This window comes from Python bivittatus, unplaced genomic scaffold (assembly GCF_059951505.1).
Source record: "Python bivittatus isolate LINGU-HERP-01145 unplaced genomic scaffold, Pbiv_v1 ctg000340_np1212, whole genome shotgun sequence".
Classification (NCBI taxonomy): domain Eukaryota; kingdom Metazoa; phylum Chordata; class Lepidosauria; order Squamata; family Pythonidae; genus Python; species Python bivittatus.
Genome location: NW_028277056.1, coordinates 22,102,218 through 22,117,365, shown reverse-complemented (window position 1 = coordinate 22,117,365; position 15,148 = coordinate 22,102,218).

Here is a 15,148-nt window from a genome sequence, read left to right as displayed (position 1 = left end):
CCACACAGCATTTATCTGCAACGTACAGAGGATCATCAGAAGCCACCACAACTAAGAGCCACTGATTTATCAATCTATGTATCAATCTTCCATGAATTTTTAGAACATCTCCCCCAAGTTTAAATACATTTCAATTGATGGTCATTACTACATCTTATGTCAACTAATTTCAAGCCTCCATCTCCATCAGTTTTATCCATTTTCTTTTCTTCTACTTTCATCAGTCTTTGCAAGCAGATTTTTTTTTCTAATCCATCCTCTGTTCCTCTGTTCACATCATATAGCCATATGTGAGTTTTCAGCTAGTTGTCTGCACCTCAAGGGAGATGTCAGCCTTTATATACTGTAGATTCTAATGAGTTGAGGGGAGGACATTTGGTGAAGTGAGCTACCATAACACAGCCTCACCTTCCCTGGACACCTTCACCTGGACCAGATACATTTCTTTGTAATGAAATTGTTTAGAGATCACTCATTCATGCCCACGTGTGCCAGCTCTGCAGTTTTTCCAGCCAATTTGGTTCACTGCTCGATAAACTGGCCCTGGGATCTCAGAGGCGTGTATTTCAGCAATCCCAATACAATATCATCCCCAGGATAACAGTATTGGCTTATTCTGCAACATAATCTACATCAAAGCCTCCGGGGTAGCTAGCTTGAAAAGGCCCAAGATGCTTTTTAACTTCTTATCAGGCCTGTGCTTAAGGGGAGCCATAAATTCCACAGGTCGCTCTCCCACAGGGTCCCTCCTTTGCTTCTCCTCCTCCTCCGGCTTGGCCACCAAAGGCATGCAGAGAGTGATTTTTTAAAAAAGAAGAACTTGCAAATAACATTGCTGAGGGAAGATTGGAGGCACTTCTAGCAGGAGCCAAGCAGCCACGGGGAATGAAAGGGGATGATCTGGATCTGATAAATGCAAATCCCACATACAGAGTTCTCCTGCTAAATACAACATATTTTCCTCTTGGTTTCACTCTGGCCAGATTTACAGAACATGCGAGATAAGCTAAAATGGAGTTGGATAGTTTGCGAGTGCCTTGTGGGAACCCAGTCCTCCCCTTAACATGCTATGTGAACCAAGTCATTACATTCCTTCCCAATAAGGTTTATTTAGGGGACTGTTAACTCAGGTTTTAGCATGATGGGTAAACTCTGCCTATTGAGGGTTACTTTAATTACTTATTAGATTACTATTCTGCCTTTTGTTCAGGAATTCAAGACAGCAGGCTTTTTCCACACAATAACAACCCTTTGAGGTAGGTTGGGCTCACTGAAACCACCTAGTGAACGTTTACAGCTGAGGATGGACTTGAACCTCTGTCTTTCCAGTGCCACCACTCTGCTTAACCCCTGCACCACTCTGGTATGGGGAAATCATCTTTCCGTATTGCTGGAGGAGACACAGCAAAGTTGGATGAGTATCAGGAAGAGGGTCACAAACTTAGATTCCATGAGGTAACTTCAAGGAAATAAACTTTCCTTCTCCTCCTTGCCTCTCTTGTAGCTCCCTGCCCTCCCAAAAAGCCTCTCTGAGGCATCGTGAAGAACTTCAGCCATGTTGGTTGGAAAACAGGAGGCTGCTAAAGAAAAAGGGGAGAGAAATGTTCCTGCCATGATTTTTATTAAAGGAACTTAGAATCCACGTTAAGGAATATATTTGAACACCGTGCTAACCCATGGTTAATTGAACTATGTTTTATTCAATTAATCTCATTGCCTGAGTTTGGAAGATTTATTGAACTGAAGCTAAATACACAGGCTGGGTTCATACCACACCCAGGCTCAGAAACCAACTTTGTGTGAACACTGCTTCCATACTAGAAATGCATTCCAGAAACACAGCCAATATTTGTAAGATATTTCCAGTTGGTTGTTTTATTTTTGCAGTTTAATTCTGAACATATATTCACATTCAGACTTTAAGCCTTGCCTAGAAGCTTGTACGAGCCCGTTTGCTTAGTGGTTAAAGCATCAAGCTAGAAACCAGGAGACCATGTGTTGTAGTCCCGCCCTAGGCATGAAGCCAGCTGGGTGACCTTGGGCCAGTCGCTCTCTCTCTGCCATAGGAAGGAGGCAATGGCAAACCACTTCTGAAAAATATTGCTAAGAAAACTGCAGGGGCTTGCCAGGCAATTGCCAGGAGTCAAAAACTGACTCAAAGGCACAAAAACAAACAAACAAAACTATTATTCCAGGCAAAGAGTTAGTTCACATTTCATTGAATTCAATCAATAATTTAACTCAACTGAAAACATCTCTTCCTGCAGTTGGGAGTTTCATATTTTAAAGTAAATTCTCATCCATTGAAGAAAGCATGGCTCATTAATAGCTGGCTGGCTGGCTGGCTGGCTGGCTGGCTGGCTGGCTGGCTGGCTGGCTGGCTGGCTGGATTGATGGAAGGAAGGAAGGAAGGAAGGAAGAAAGGAAGAAAGGAAGAAAGGAAGCCAGGAGATAGGTCTAAAGGCATCTCAGAGATATGTGAAAGATCAGGTATCAACTACCTCTTCCTTTGCAGCTATAAGAATTAAAATTTCATCTCTTTTAAAAGAATGTCAAACTTTGCTTGTTTTGATTTGTATAAATAAGATGAATAAAGATGTAGAAGGATTTTGATTAAAAAAGACAGAAACTGTAATGGGACTAACAAGAATTCTTAAGTTAGCCTTGCTGGTCTTCATTCATGAGGGCTAGAAACTTTTTCCAGATTCAAAACCCCTTTTTATTTCCCCCAGGTTTGCCTGAATGATGATAGTTACGCTAAAGGAGAAAGATGTTAGCCTCTAGTTATATCTCTACATAGATCTATATAGTAAAATGGCCCCTATATATATATAGGGGCCATTTTACTGCCTCTTCTTTGGTTTAGGCTTTCTAGATTTCACAATGCCTTGTGTGTGCGTGTTCCTATGTACGCTTCTGAATGAGATTTCCTGAGGGCAAAAATACTTGCTGCGGTAAAAGTGAAGCTCCCTTGACTGTCCTGAGAAGTGGGTTGTTGGGGTTTTTTGGGGCGGTGGATAGGTTGGTGCAATAGCTTAAAGAACCTAGAAACGGTGTCCTCTCCCATAAAGCACTTTATAAATAGTAGCTAACAAGCAGTGAACAATCTAATTGAAGATTTGGGGACTAGCTTAACTCAATGTTGAAGTTATCCTTTTGGCTTCAAACTGACTACAAGATGCCCAGGTTGTTCCTCTTGGTGGTAGAACAGCCTCTGAAAAGGGAATGCATAAACTGCCAGTGGGGGAAGAGTTAAACAACACCCATTTCCCAGCATCAAAACTATCAAAGATCAAGCCCAGCTAAACTTGGATGTGTAGCCACCAACCCTTTGATGCACCCATAGTTCCACTCATGACAATATTTGACAGTTGCATTAACAGTTGCATTCACAATAGACTCTTATCCATGACCTGGACAATTTTTTTCCTATTGGATTTACAAAAGAGGCTTGTTAAAACCTTGAAGAACTCTGTGGGATGGGAAATCAAATCCTATGACAATATTTGAATGAACTAAAGATTAAGACTGTTAGAAATAAAAGGAAGGAATATAAAATTGGTTTATCTGATCAAGGTTAAAACAAGATATGTTGTTACTTCTGGCAATCCTTTATGGACTTTCTGCTGACACCAGGACTGAAAAGATGATGCTTTATCAATTAGTCTATAGATAAGGGATGGGATATTGGATGAAGAGATTGTTGTTTGTAACTTTAGAGGGAGTAAAGAGTCACTAAGTTTGTTTATACTTGTGATGAAGGTTGGAAGTAACTTCTTTATATATTTATTTTCTTTTTATTATATTCTTACTTTTTTCTTTCTTCTTTCTTCTCTCTTTTTTCTTTTTCTTTGCACCTTTATTCTTTCTATTCTATTCCCTTTAAGTTTAGTTTGTATTAGATTTTACTATTATAATCAAAATGCTTAATAAAATTATATATCCAAGGGATTCTTATCCATGATTAGCTTAATTGTGCCTCACCACTCTGAACCACAAACTACCCATTCACTCACACTGGGTTCCCCACAATGCACTAGGTTAAAATGTGGTTGGCTCATTGGAGGTTCAGTGCGTGTTTCATGGGAGACAACCAATCAATATTAGTCAGATAGTTTTGCCCTTGGCTGAAAGACCTTGGTTTTTCCCTGCCCAACACCCTGTTTTCCCTACTCAAGTGCATTCCTTCACTTTATTCCCAAGGTGGCAAGCCAGACCCACCTTCTAGGGAGAGCCCCACAATCCTACCGGGTTGGCTCCAGTAGGCACAGCATGAAATGGAGCATATGAAGATCTCTCAAGAGTGCCCTCTTTCCAAAGAGAGGATCTGAAAGTCAGCCCATCCAAGGAATTATTGCACAATAACTATACCTTTGTTTATCTGATCCCAGCACCTAGTCTTTACAGGCATCCTATTCCTGAACAAGGCTGCTCAATTTTAGCTTGGATAATAAGAACCGCCATCCAACCTTATCCTTTGTGAATCTGTTCAGTCCTGCCTGTCGGAGGTAGCAGCCACCCCCATATCTCGTGGTGGTGAATTCCATAAGCTAATTATATGTTGCACTAGGAAATTCCTTCTCTGGTCCGCACCCAGTCTCTTTGGAGATAGCCATTTTCTTTGTTCATTTTCTCTACCATCCCTGTCTTTGTAATTTTACAAGCCTTCGTTTGTTTACAATAGGGATTTGGAGTGATGGATACAAGTAGGAGAAAGGCCAAGGGTGTATGTTATTTCCTTCCACAGAATCATTATTCTCCCAGGAAGGAAGAGTTGAGTACAGTATATTAAACAAGGATATTTCTTCTGTCTTTGATTATAATTTGTAGCCTGTCTTTCCTCCAAATACATGGTACTTCTTCTTCCAGTGTCTCCCCACAACAATAAGCCTGTGAGGTAGATTTGACTGAGAGAAAGTAAGAGACCCAAAATATCAAGCGAACTTTCATGGTTGAGTTGGACTTGAACCTTGTTTTCCCCACTCTTAGTTCAACACTACATCCCTGTGACTCCCTGACATAAATGACTGAGAATGGCCATTGAAATACAACTGGCAGCATTCACACAACACATAACAGTATGCTTTATTAAATAAACCACAGTGGGAGCATTCTTGTTTAGTGTGTTGTAAAAACCCGAGGAGTAGCTCCTTCCAAATGAGAGAATGCCTCATTGCATGGAGCCCAGTGATTAATTCCTTGGATTTGAAAACATTTCCACAAATGGAACAGAGAGAATTACTCATCAGAACAACCACTGATATATATTGCAAGTTTGCATGCTGCTCCTCAAGGCTCCAGATAATAATTTTTAAAAATGTATTTCTATTCCAGAATATTGCTAAGTCTGGCTACAGGTGAACCCTCCATAATTTGGACATGACGTTCAAACTCACTATACTCAGACTCTGTATAAGAAGTCAGTTGCAGTTAGTTTAATAGGTCCTAAGGCTGGACAACCCGGTTTTCACAATGGAGTTGGGTTTCACTCTTTTTTTAAAACAAATATGTTTTTATTAAAAGATTTTACATATATAATAAGTACATTCAAAGAAAAGGATATAGTAAATGTGAAAGAGAAAAAAGAAAGAAACAAGAAACAAAGTAAAAGGAGATAGAAAAAAGAAAAAGAAAGGAAAAGAACAGAACAGAACAGAAAATATGAAAAGAAATATAAAGAAATGGCTTCCAATCTTCCTCTTGGCAGTTATACATACAATTCTAATGAAACCTCTCTAAGATTACATCATAATTCCCTTCTTTCTATAACTTATTCTTTCTAATCATCAACATCGTAAGTCACAAAATCATTTTCTTTTTTATGCAAAAGGTCCATAACGAGATTTCCAGTCATCACAAAAGTCCATAAGGGGTTTCCAGTCATTAGTGTCAGTTTCACTCTTGACCTAAACTGAAAAGGTAGGACTGTTTATCTCACGGTTGCTATCCAGATTTTGGGAAGGAAAGGGTGGCTGCACAAAGTAAACCTCCCTTAGGTTGTGGTTTGCATGCTTGGACTGGGTTCGTTTGCAAAGCTAAGCTGGCCCCATTTTATATTAAGTGGGGAGGCCTATGTTGTCCAAACAACCTTAGCCCAGGATGCTCAGGAAGTGAGCAGTAATAAACATTCCTGCTGTTATTCACAACTGCCTGGGTCTAGGAAGAGAAGAAAGAAAGAAAGAAAGAAAGAAAGAAAGAAAGAAAGAAAGAAAGAAAGAAAGAAAGGAAGGAAGGAAGGAAGGAAGGAAGAAATCCACACTTCTGCTAAATTGATACATTTAGTGTTAAGTTTTTTAATTACTTCCCCCCACCCCCCACCCCACCCCACAATCCAATCGTAGAAATGCCTTTAGATTATGGTAGCCTCTTGGAGCAGCCTTCTCCAATCTTGCACCCCTCTCAAAGAAATTACAAATCATCTCCTCCTCATCCTGGGGGAAGAACAGGGTGTGTATTCCACACATCTGGAAGGCACTAGGTTTGCAAATCCTACCCTAAATGTCATAGTCTTGTTATGAAACCAGCTGCTCATGAGATGGGGAGGAGGCTGTTTCTGCAGGGCATGGATGGTCATTTGGAAACAGCATTAAAGGCAGTGATGTTTCTGCTGAAGAAACTATCTTCATGAATGAGCTGAACATTTTGAAAGTATCATCAATCCAGTTTTTTTCAGAAAACAGTCTCAGTTCAGGAGGATTTATTCCCGGGTAACTGAGTACAAGATTGCAACTTTAATGGCTTAATCATCAAAGGAATGGTTTCAATTGGTCTTCAGAGTTAGAGTGCATTTTTTAAATTAATTTATTTTCTTTCCTGTTGATACGCAATGGAGAAAACCAAAGTTAAGGTCTTTTCTTCTACAGTAATAGCCACAGCAGTCAGTCCTGTTCAATGCATTTGCTCACATATGTTCAAATTACTTCAAATGGCAGGACACTACTATGGAAATGCTGGTTTTATGTAGATATATTAATAATTAACTAGCAATTATTGTACTTAGCATCCCCCCAAAAAATGTAAACTGTGTTGCCTTATACATGCATGAATGTTGGCATGTACAGTATGTCTAGAACTGCATCAGGAAGAAAAATAAAATAGCAGGCAACGGTGATTTATACAGAATCCTTTTCTGTGAAATTCAGTCAATGCAAGACTTCTCACATTTTTACTTGATCATTAAACCACTTGTCCCATCTAGATCCCATTTCTGTCTTTCTTGAGAAATATCAAAAGACCACTTTTTAAACCAGACTATATATATGCCTGGGGTTAAGTCCACTACAAGTATAACGTCAGTTGCTTTGTTTGAATATTCCATGCCAAGCATCTTTAATCAAAAGACAGATGGATAAACATCAGGGAGTCTATGCATGCATACTCAGAGTTCAGTGGGGTTTACACTCAAGCGTGTTTCAGATTGTAGCTTTATGTCAGAAATAAGGACACGATAAATTAGGCAACTTTTTGATGGCTGTAGGATACAGACAGCTAAGAAAACAGACAAATGGATCACAGAACAAGTCAATCAGAATTCTCATTTGATGCAAAAATGACCAGGCTCAAATTATCCTACTTGGGACACATTATGCAAAGACCCAGCTCTCTGGAGAAGGCTCTAATGCTGGAAAGGTGGAAGGAAAGAGAAGAGGATAACCAGCAGCAAGGCTGATGGAGTCAGTTACAGTGATGAAGAGTGTACCATTGGAAGACTTGAAAGATCAGTTTAGGGACAGATCATCATGGAGAAAATGTATATATGTGGCCGCTAAGAGCTGACACAAACCTGATGGCGCATAATCATGGATATACAGTAGAACAATTATCTAAGTGGCTGGAGGCTGCATTGGGTAGAGGGATGATAAAAGAAGACAGAACCAAGAATTTTATTGTTTTTTGCCTGATTTCTTGGTGGGATTTGGAGGGGAATTTAATGATATTTCCAACTGTTCATATATTCATTAACAATCATTATTTATTCAGCACCTTTACTTCATAAATGCCTGATAGAATTGCATAAATAAGAAATCCCTGCCTTCAGTGATATACAGTCTAAAAAGAATGTGAAAAGAGAAGAAGAGTATGTGAGGAAATGTAGTTTCATTTAATCAATATTTCAATTCCAAATTTACAGGCTTGGATAATTTTGAGGGAACCCATAGACCATTTTACTTCACAAGGATTTGAGTCTTGTAAGCAATATATACATAGATTGAAAATAGCACAATCCAGAGTGCAGACAAAGGAATGTATTGACTGAAGAAACCCTTTCTGAAACCTTGACCTAAGTCTGGGCAAAAATAAAGCAAAACAGAGAAATGAAAAGGCAACAGGTCATAAAGATGGCTATAGGGTATACCAGCCAAACTATGCCTTTCCGATAAGTTGAAATAATTCCCAAAATCCTCAGACAGTGATGGCTGGCATCCTATGCTTCTGGACGGCATCAGGTAGATCTTCCTATCACCCCTTCTCTTACTATCCACCTCCTAACTTTCCTGAAAAGAATGGTGGGATTCTTGCTGGTGAGGGCTTGATCAGTTGAAAGGAGCATCTTGGCATGCTCATCTTTGTCATCTTTGTTATTTTATCTAGTTATCTAGTTATTTTCTTCTTAGTCCAGTAGTGTCTCATGAGTGTCCATAGAGTATTGTCAAAATAGTCAAGATGGTGGTCATGAAGATACAATCAAAGCTCTGCCCATTTTTAATGTGCATTGATGATCATGGCCACTATCTTGATTTTTATTTTATTTTTTTTGGCTATATCCTGCAGAGATCCCTGGAGTGTGTTAACATCTGGGTCTTTTCTACTTTGACAGTGCTCAGTGTTATGGAGAGCCTTTGGAGAGAAACTAGAAAAATGTTTTTGAATTGAGAAGGGAGGGAGGAGGAAAATAGGATTTCAATCCAAAATAATCAGAACCACTTCTGTGAAGTACCACTGCAAATAGTCAAGCTAGTAGTAAATGCAGCTGCTTTAGATACGCAGAACTGTACTTCTGGAAAAGTATTTTATTCTGCTTTATTTATAATCTGAAGCATATTCATGGAATTTAAACCCACAAAGGTTGTGGGTTTTGCAGTCTGATCTCCCCTTTGGATAGAGAGATTGATCCAGGTTTTAAGTCCTAGGTTAATTAGTAAGCTTCATGGCTGTGATGATATCTGAACTTGACCCTAACTGCAGTATATACATCAGCTCTCAGTCAATGTGAGCAGGTTCTCCAATGTCATATCATCTCATGTCCCAAGAAATGATAGAGACAGGACAGAGAAAGAGAGGCTGGATTCACACAACAGATTGAATCATGGTTTACTGAATACAGTTTTCAGAATCAAACAGAGTTGCTAGGTTCACTGGATTTGCACAAGCTAAGCTATAATTTAAACAAGCAAGCCAACTTCTAGTTTAGCATATTAAGTGAATCTAATGTCAGAGAGGGGGAATTCAAAATAATTTAGTGTTTATTAGGCTCTCTCTTCCAATCAATTATATTCCAAAGGCTTTCACCGAAATACACTGCTGAAACACAGCACATCTGAAAGTGGGGACCATACTGAAGAAGGCTGCTAAGAGTGCAAGCCCCACTGGTTTCAGTGGATTCACTCAAAGTGGGATCCAACCCAGTAAAGGCAATTTGTGAATGCAACTGCAACGGAGATGGGAAATAAGTGACAGTTACATACTGTACATAATGTTTTTTGTTGCCTTTCCACAACTAGGTCTGAGTCAGTCTCCATGGCTTAGCACTGCTTGTGGACCACAGCTGTGGCTTGATGATGCAACCAGCCAAAGAAACCTAACTTTTTTCGAAGAGGAGGCGGCAGAGGAGAGCCTCCTTGACTTCAAAGGGATTCTCCTGAGCAGGTACGAGTGCTCAGAATGGGAGTCCTAAAGCAAAGCATGGTCCAGCATGGCACTGTTGCAGTTAGAAGGCAGGACTTGGTCAGGCTGGATGAAAGTTCAAGGTCTCACTCAGCCAAGAAGCTGCTTGGCTGAGCAAGTGCTACAGAGGGTTGTTGTGAGGATAAACATGGATAGGCAAGGGAGAGAAAAACATGAATTCTACCTTGAGCAGCTTGAAAGAAAGGAGCTGATAAAAAGGTTTAAAAAAAGTTTAGCAGACTAAAATCACACCTTCATCATTTGTTTGGTTTCTTTTAAGTCTTTTTTAAGCTCTGAAATACTGAACAGCTGCATTTATAGAGAATGGGGGAGTGGCTCATTTAACCCTGGTTTACTGAGTAAGCCATACTTGGCTAGGTTCACATAATACTCTGAGCTTCAGCTTCTGCCACACTATCTGAATTCCCATAATCACTAAGTCACCAACAAGCAAACAGCATTTTAGCTGAGTGTAATGTGTGGACTTTTTCCAAAATACGCCCTTACTTAATTCACACACCATAGATTTCAGATCAGAAGATTAGCTATTGCCAACGTGTCTATGTGCATGTAGGAAAGTCCTGCCCTGTCTCAATAGACAGAAAAGGCCTGTGAAAATGGACTTGGAATAGGGCTGACATCCTGTAACCCACTTAACTAGAAATAAACCTCATGGGATCCGGTGATGTTTTCTCTGAATAGATTGACTTCAGTGTACCCAGGAGCATAAGCCAGCATTTCCTTTCACCTCCATGTTCCAAAATTCCCCCAGTTATGGAAGTAGAAAATGAATGTGTGTGCGTGTGTGCACCCACAGAGATATGGAATTGCCTTGCATTGGGATTCCTCCCAAGCAATTGCCCAAAGCGTGCGGGGACTCTTCCAACCCAATCTATCCCTGTCAGTCTAATTATCTTGCTTTCTCCTTGATTGCATCATCCAGTGCACAGACACGAAGATCTGCTCTGCTCTAGCTTATCGGGAAAACCGATTGCAAGACTCGGCCTTTGGTCTTGAGGGCGGGGATGGGGGGGAGCGTTGATGGGGAGTTAGAAGAAAGCTCTAAGGTTTCTCCCCTTTCAGCAAGGAAAACAAATTGTCTTGCTTTCGTCTCGTCTCTCTTTTTCTTTTTTCCTTTCTTCCTGAGCTACATCCAGGAGACCAATGCCTGCTGCCTTATGGGCAGCTTCTGAATGAGAGATTTCTTTTGTTCCTTGGTGGGATAAATGCACAATCCCATCCTCTACAGGTATTTATTCAGACGTGCTCTGGATTTGCTCCCACCTAAGCAATAAGACAGAGGAGCTTTAGGTCCCCACCAAGACTCCTTCTTGAAATGACAATACACCCTGCTTTTCTTTTTCAAGGGTTCTGCTCAGCTGGGCCACGGGCTCTGTGCAGGATCTCTGTCGGGAACTTCAGACCTGACTTAAATAAGCCGGACAGCTGTAAGCACTCACTTTCATAGCCAACAGTTTGTGGTCGTGGTTGTTCTCTGCTGGATTTGGATCCCACCTTTCTGCCAAGAGGTAATAAGTCAATATCTTTAGGAAGGAGAGGTTTAAACTGCACTTTAAAAAAAAGATAAAATTCTAAGAGCCCTTCATCATCCAGCAAAATAGTTAAAAGCCTAGGAGGAAAAATCAAGTAGTAAAAGGAAGAAAACTGACTGGTCTTTCAGTCTAGTCTGCACATGGCAAGCATGAGAGGTTTCGCTCTTTATGTTTATGGAATATTCATGACGTTTTATCATTAAAATGTGGGTGATGAGTAACAATTCTTGGGAATGATGCTATATAGTAAGGATAGGCAATCTGGTGCCCACCAGATGTTTTGGACTTCAACCTCTAAAAGGGGGGTTGATAGGCTTTTCTGCTGTACAGAAAGCAAGAATCAAGATCTTTTTCAAGGGCTCCACCTGCAGCGTATTAGCAATCGGCAATCCTACTTCTTTTTTTGCCTGTCTTTCCTTCATGATCATATTGTCAGGTAGGTTTCATTTCCACTCAAAGTAGCCTTCCCCAATTCACCCTCCAGATGTGTAGGACCTCAACTCCCATCAATCCAGACAAGCTGGCCAAGAATGATGGGAGTGGATGTCCTGCAGATCTGGAAAGCAAGAGGCAGCAGGAGAGAGCTGACTTAAAGACCGAGCGCCCCTCTCTGCTGTAGGCTGAAGGGCCTTTTCAACTAGGCTTAACCATTCCCCCCAAGAACTGTAGTTTGATGAAACTGCTCAGCAGCATTCTCTATGAAATTATCAGATGTTTTTGGAAAAAAGCCCCAAGGTGGTCACATACCCTAAAACATCCTCTGGGGAAATCCTGAAGGTTAACCTTAGCTGTTGGTTGAAAAAGCCCCTTGAGCAGGACAGGGAAATACTTCTTCCCACAACATGTTAGCTTGTTTAGTTTGAACTGCGGCTATGCTTTTGGGGAGGCAATGGCTTTAGCATGTTCTGCGAACCTAGCTCCATTGGTTATTTAAGGATTATTGCCTGAAGCCAGAAAAAGCATCACTTTGTCAACAAATGAAGCATGTTGTGAGAATGCAGTCTCAGAGCAGTGTAGCAAATTAAACTCAGCCTTTGAGTGGAGGCACCTGGAGGCCAGGAAGTCCCCACCAAGTGGCCCCCAGTAGTTGCGATCATGCAACCACAATGTTGGTTGCAGAAATTCAGCACTAGGGTTATGCACTCTGGGTTATACCTTAACCTTCTGTGCATGCTAGCCCAGTTTATCATCAACAAGCCAACCATTATTTAGCTGTCTGAACACAGGCAGTGTCGATGAACAGACCTTGCTTCCCCACAGCTTGATCTATATCCCCAAATTCCTTCCTCAAACCACTGTCCTCCAGAGGGCTGGCAAAGGATAATGGAGCTTGTACTCCTAGACATCATGAGGACACCAGGCTCAAGGTAGTGCTCTGGAGAGTAAGTGTTTCAAACAGTGTTGTAGCTTCCCTGACCCAGTTTCACTATTTAGGGTTTATCTTATTTTATGCATCTTATTAGCACTTAAAAAGGGGGGGGGCGGTAAAGGAGACTAAGAGGAGGTTCAAGAGAAGGAGCAACAGTAAAGAAAAGCCTCCTAGTTTGTGCTCAGTGACCACTAGGTCTTGAAGTCAAGCTTCTTTGGTGTCTCCAGCTGCCCTCTTCAGCATGTGGCATCTCACGATCCTTCATTGAAATAAAAGTAACTCCTGGCTTTCTTCATTCAAACAGCTATTTCAGTTCATCAGAGCAGCCCTCTTGGGCTTCCTGGCACAGAGAGTAGGCTCTGGCTTTTATTGTATTCAGTGTGTTTGTTTAAAATTGCAGGTAGCCTTTATCTGGGCTGAAAGGAAGACTATTGTTGGGTTCATAGTTGCTCATTCCATAATCCAACGTGCTTTTATATAGAAACAATCTGGGGAAAAAATCAAAGGTAGGGAGACACTCCTTTTTCAATCAATAGTTAATATTGATTGAATATTAATATTAATTTTCAATATTACTTATTATACTTTAAAGACATCTGGATGGTGCCTTTCTGGCAAAGTAGGGCCATTAGAGGCAGTTCCACAAAAATCAAGGGAATCACAGCTACAAAAATCAATAAGAAAAGTGTAATTTTCTGACATGTAAATTATGGGAGAAGAAAATTCTTCTCTGTCTTTCCCATAAATGATCACCATTTTCTTTATCATCAAATAATCAAAAGCCATATCTAGATTGTTATGCACAGTGTATAAAGTTGGGTGGGTGATTTAACAATAAATATTATCAAAATCAGCACATCACTTTTCAACTTAAAACCCATTCATAATTACTGTGTATATAATTTTGGCTGTAACTGGCTCCCATTAATATTTTTGCCCACTATGCTGAAGTATGCAACACACGTGTATGTGTTGTTTTTCCATTGATAAATATAATTGTTTTATATATTTTCCTTCCCCATAAAACAAAATTTGATAAATCTATTCAATCAATTCCTTTTTTCTCTAAACCCATCCGTATTTAAGATTGGAGCTGGGTGGTATTTCATCTACAGCATCGGAGATCAAGGCAACAGCATCAGTCTTGATCTCCTGTCAGTTAGACTTAAGGGTTAAAAGGGGGGGGGAGTGCGAAGGAAAAGAAATTAAACAGCAAAAGAAAACAAGCAAATTGACAGCTAGTCAGTTTATCCCAACGCACTTTGCAGAGTGTTGGCTGATTTTAATGTTTTTTACATTTAATTTTAAATATAAAAGACCACACAGATTAATTTAGACCACAGACCAACATAATTTTCAATTTTTTTCATTAAACAAACAAACAAACAAAAAAAGGAACGATTCCCAGTAAAACAAACTGCGCTTTCCAAGCCATTCCCAAGACGACCTTCATTTGCTGCATGCACAAACCAAGTTAAAAGCTGGGGAACGGGGTGATCCTTTCCATCAGCACAATGCGGTGGAGTGCCTGCGTGCCCCTATGGACACAGACTGCCAGGTGTTTCTCTGGCCTGATGTATTTGGTTAACTCCGTGACCTGGTCGTTGGATCCAAATCGCAGCGTCTCCGCAAAGTAGATAGAAAATGTGACTTTGATATAAGAATGCTCTTTTCGCCCTCCAGGGCTTCCTGGAGCAGACCGGCTTTGCCCTTTGAAGATGCTCCAAGCCCCCTCCCCCCTTTCTCTCCCCCCCCCCCCCCCACCGGCCAGTGCCTAGCCAGATTCACTGGTCGCTTTTATGCATTAACTTTTCACCTTGTCTCGGGCATCGTGCAGGAGATGCGCGAGAGATATTGGCATCGATACATACGCACAGCAACTCCTCCGCGTGTATCAGCTCTGCCCTAAGATGGAAACTTTTCCCCATTTTCCACGCACGAGAATGAATCTCAGTTTTTCTTATAACCCGAGGACTTTCTTACAGGCGTTCAGGTTTGCAGCCTGATAAGGGGAGAAAAAAGCCTTTCTTGACGTACGACAAAACCCTAAAGAAATTAAGATAAGCCTTTTATGTTCAAAATTCACTTTTCGGGTGTTTTTTGTTGTTATCGGTGCTGAACGCTTCCCTTCCTCCTCCTCTCGGATGATTCTGGCAAATGATTATTAATGAGCAAATGGCTTTAAAATTAGAAGAAGCAAAGGGGGAAGAGGAATCGTCTGCAAGCCCCGTTTGAAGTCGAGAAGAGGGATGTGGGTTAGATAGTCCGACAGACTCCCTCTTCAAATTCTTTTCAAGGTGTTCGGTTTTGCGGATTTTTATCTCTCTCTCAATCCCGGGTC